The sequence below is a fragment of the Solanum lycopersicum genome, chromosome 3, assembly GCF_036512215.1.
Source record: "Solanum lycopersicum chromosome 3, SLM_r2.1".
NCBI classification, from domain to species: domain Eukaryota; kingdom Viridiplantae; phylum Streptophyta; class Magnoliopsida; order Solanales; family Solanaceae; genus Solanum; species Solanum lycopersicum.
The window spans coordinates 53,959,432-53,964,936 of record NC_090802.1 but is presented as its reverse complement, the minus strand read 5'-3'; positions in this window follow the sequence as shown (position 1 = coordinate 53,964,936).

The window sequence follows — 5,505 nt, the reverse complement described above, 5'->3', positions numbered from 1 at the left end:
TATAAAACTCCGGTATTTACCATCCTCAATCTCTTCACCAATCTTTGCGGGAATGTTTGTGGTGGTCTACGAACGGGGATCACCTTTTGGTGTATCTCTGCTTATTTCACCGCTTTATCTACCATTTAAACATTATTTTTAAGTACCTCATCAACTTTTTGCACCTCATCTTCAATTGCAGATGGCATAGTTTGATTAATGGTTTGCTGACCTCCTCGAGTAGTGACCACCATGCAATGTCCATCATTTTTAGGATTTTGAATGGTATTGCTAGGAAGAGTACCCGATTGACGTGGATTCACAGTAGTAGACAATTGGGTCATTTGCAACTCAAGATGCTTTATTGAGACTGCATATTCATCCACCTTTTGCCGAATATTGGCCAAATCACCTCTCAACTCCTTGGTGTGCTCATCTCTAGTATCAAACCTTCTCATAATCTTTGCAACATATATTCAACTCGCGCCATACTACCTCTACCATACCTAGGAGAAACTTCCCGATTTTGAGGTGGTACATAGGGCCCACTTCGATCGTTTCTGTTACCATAGTTACCCCGGTTAAATTTTTTGTTGCGGTTGTAGTTTCCATCTCGAACATAATGGCCCTCTCTATTGTAATTCTCATATTTCCTACCTTGATTTCCTTTACCTTGGCGCCAATTATCCAGATTGGATCCTTGGGCCTTCGGTCGGACACCCCCCGTCTGCTAATTCACTACATAAGAATCCTTTTCACAGTTGTAGTCTACGGAGTGTCCGATTATGTTCTGGATTGAATGGTACTATTTGTTCTCTTCGGCTTCGTGTACTTGGCATACACTAGAGCTAGACCTGAGAAAAACAAAAACAAAAGAAAAAAAGTAAATTAGGAAATTATTGACTAATATTTGGTAATTAATATTAAAGTGAATGTTTTTATTTATATTACTTTTGATATAATAGTATTTTTATTTTCAGTATTAGTTTTTATTTTCCAATTTATCAACATTATGATTTGCAATTTGTAAGGTTCCGCATGACTCCATTTTCACACCTTCCCCAACAAGTGGTATCCAAACACATGGTTCAAAGATACGATGGTTCAATGATCTAATGCTTGGAGGAGGTTGAAGACATACTCAAGTGGTTTCAATTCAATTTGATGATAATAAAGTTTTTTTTCAAGCTACATATGGAGAAGATGTTTCAACCATATTTTCAACAACCCTATTGTTGTATCATTGAAAATAAAAATAAAATATTTTAAAACTATTTTTAATTCAAATATTTTAAACTTTAGTTTTAACCATGGCAAGCAACAGTTATGAAGACTATGTGATGAACAAAGATTATCATGCAGTTGAAAAAGAATAATCAAGTTTTTCAAGAAAATCCAACCACAGGGAGAGATTTTTTAGGGTTTTTCCTTGATTTTCTTACCATATTTGAGAATTATTTTACCTTGAAAGAAAATTAAAGCATTACCATAATTGCTTTTACTTTTCTAAAAGGAAAATATAATTCTCTTAATATTTGTCTTATTCTTTTCTTTTAGGAAAATGTTTTGGAGTAGGAAAAGGTTTTAAAGTAGCTAGTTCTTTTCTAACAGGAAAGGTTTTAGGACTATAAGTAAAGGCTTGTGTCTTCTAAGACAATATAACAGTAGAATCCACAATGTAGTCGTTCAAAGACTTTTGTTTATGGGTAGATTTATTATTTCATCCTTTTTTAATGTTTTTGTTTATATTAGTTTTGATATAATATTACTTTGGTTTTTAGTATTAGTTTTTGTTGTCAAATTTATTAACAATACCATTTGCAATTTGTAAGCTTCCGCATGACGCTTTATTCACTCATTCATATCCCAACACTATCAACCTCTTAACTATCAACAATTTCAATCTCAAACAACATAAAATATCTCGTTAAAGAGTTTGTTTGATCTCTCAAAGAAAATTCATTTGATTAGTACACGGATCTCGAGTGCGTAATTTTATAGATGGTTGGGAGCAGTTAGAGCAAAAGTTCTATCATATTTATAGCATAAGACGTGTTGTTAATATGATTGAAATACTTTTTGCAACACAAGCTTGAATTGCATGCTACAAAACTCTTCAAATTTGAGTTAAATCTTTAGATTGAATGCTTCTCGAAACACGAGCTTAAAATACATGCCATAGATCTCTTCAAATTTGACTTAAATCTTCAATTTGAAATGCTACTTGAAACACGAGATTAAACTATTAATTACAAAGTTCTTCAAGCTTGAGTTAAGTCATCAAGTTGAAATACCCCTTGAAACATGACTTTAAATTGTATGTTACAAAGCTATTAAAATTTGAGTTAAACCTTAAAGTTGAAACGAGGATCAAGCTAATGTCAAACTTAAGATCAAGCTCAAGAAACCTTGAATTATATCTGAAAAGGAGAATTTAGAGGAACCATATTGATTTTAACACTCACATTTGAAATACTAAATTTAATATGATTGTTGCGATATTTTCACACGCACACGCGCACACCTGCAGACACAGACGCGCGCGCACACGCACACACACGTCACACACACAGGCACACATGTGCGCGCACGCATACACACACTCACGCACGCACACATGCAGGCGCGTGCACACACTTAAATTTTTTTAAATTATTTATATTTTAAATAATATATAAAATATTTAAACTACAAATTAAAATGACCATTACTTGTATTTTTTTTCATTAGTCACAAATTTATTTATTAAAGAAATGAAATAAGTATTAGAAATACAAAATGCCCACCATTTAAACCAACAAAAAAAGAAACTACCTACAACAATAAAAACTAAAAATATCTGGAAAGTAGCTCAAGTGTTCTTTCTTTTTCTCAAGTTCTTGGTTGAAAATCTATGTAGCACAATTGCTTCCAACTATAGATCTCAAAGGCAATCTTGTTACATCTCGAATCGTAGGCAGTTTTAATCATTTCACTACTTCCCACTTTACTTATGTTGTTACATCTGACTTCTTCTTGCTGTGAATCTGTGGGTTGTTTCTCGAGTTCTCGAAGAATCCGGTCAATATAAATCTTGACTATATTTAAGAATTTCTTGTTGCTTCCATTGATATTTTATTTATCTCCCGGTACTTTCCACTTAACTTTTGTTATTGCGAATCTGTAGGTTGTTTTGTCAAGTTCTCAAAGAATCCAATCAATAAAGATCTTGACTATAATTAAGAATCTCTTGTTGCTTTAATTGATATTTTGTTTATCTCCCACTCTATGATTTCCTAAAAAGATATTATACAATAATTTTCAGATCTAAAATCAATGGGTTGAATCACCGTTGAAATCATCTCTTTCATATTATTAACATTCTCATTATATGTTAATGCAGTTAATTGAAGATACGACTAACATTATGCTTTTTATAGCTTTTGCAACATCATGGTAAGATTTAAAATTTCTTTACAATACTTTCCTTTTCCATGATGAAATGAATTCAAAGATTAATACCAACACTATAATTAAGAAAATAAATATTAATATAATGAATTGATTGAAACAAATAAATGTATAATACAAAAGAAAAGGAATATACTATAATACTATGTGAATCCCGATTCGATACCATATGTGACACCTCAATCTCTCACCACCTGAATGGTATATTTAACAAACATAAACTATTTCATCTTTCACTTAATATATAATAGATTGTAACCTTTATCAGATTAAACTCTTATGTATTTACATTGTATGGAAGTCCTGAATTTCACCTTGAAGCTCTATCTGTATTGCATCTCCACAAACCTGTAGGAGGTAGACACCATTTTACCAGTTTATACTAAAATTATTCATCTAGAATTGCAATCATATGAAGCCCAGATTTAGGAGCATTTGCATAACCAAACTTCTTTATATGCAATCTCATGGTCAAGTTAGTGATACCCCATGAAAAGTATGTCCCTCCATGCAAAATTGTGTTTCTTCTCCTCCATATAAACCACATGATAATATTAGGCATTGCCTGAAAAATCATCTTCTGCCTGCTATTTCCTTGACAATCCCATCTCCTTTTCATAGTTTGTTTCACATGGATCCTCGTATAAATGATACCATTATCTTGTGAAAAAAAACTTCCACACAATATTGTCTACTTCCCCTTAAATGAATAAATGTTCCACAATCTCTCTTTATAGCACATCACAACAATTACATAGAAGAGATAGCTGGATTCCAGTTGGTCATGATGGTTGGGATCTTCGTATCATTAAAATTTCTTGTTCAGAAATTACTTATTAGTCAATGATACTAGAAGAGTATATATGTATATTTTTATGGTATCATTAAGGTTTCTTGTACAGAAATTACTCATCATTCAATGATACTATAAGTGTTTTTGTGTGTGTGTGTGTGTATAAGTATCATTGACTAATGATTAATTTCTTAACAACAAACCTTAATGATACCAATATAGTATATATATACTGATTTAGTATCAATATAACAAAATTATCAGTCTTAATGATACAAATACAATATATATAATATTGATTTAGTATCAATTAAGCAAAATTAGTGAATGTGTATATAGTGTAATTATTTAGTGGGATATGAATGTAAATGGGTATATGCTTGTAATTATTTTGTTTTTATGAGGTATTTGCTTATCTTCCCCCAAGTATTAGAAGTAAAAAAGGCCCACAATCTAGACCAACGAAAAAAGGAAATAAGCTACAATAACAAAAAATAAATATCTGGAAAGTAGCTCGCTTCTAAAGAAAAAAGGTAACATAATAGATCACAATTTTTTCTCGAAGTGTTCTTACTTCTTCTGAATCTTGATGTGAAAATCCATGGAGCGCAGTGCTTCTAAATATAGAGCTTAAAGGTAATCTTGTTACACCTCGAACCGTGGACAATTTTAATCATTTTGCTACTTTCCACGTTACTTATGTCGTTGCATGACTTGTTGTTGCGAATCTGCGGATTGTTTTTTGTGTTCTCAAAAAAACCGACCAATATAGATCTTGACTTTTATTTAAAATCTATTGTTGCTTCAATTGATGTTTTGTTTATCTCCCAATCACAAATTTCCAGAAAATATAATGTACAATAATTTTCAGATCTAAAATCAAATGGGTTGAATCACCATTGAAATTATCATCGTCATATTATTAACATTCTCTTTATCTGTAAACGCAGTAAATTGAAGATACGACCAACTGTGAGCTTTTTATAGCTTTTACAATATTATGGTAAGACTTAAAATTTTGATATCTACGGTACCTTACCATTCCTTTCCTTTTCCAAGATGAAACAAATCCGAAGATTAGTACCACCGCCATAGTTAAGAAAATAAATATTAATGTAATCTAAGTTAATTGATTGCGGCAAATAAAGGTATAATACAATGAAAAGAAATCTATTGTAATACTATATGAATCCTGGTTTCATACTAAATGTGACACCCTAAGCTCTCACCAGGTACATGATATATTTAACCAACAAAAACAATTTCAGATTTTAATTAATAAA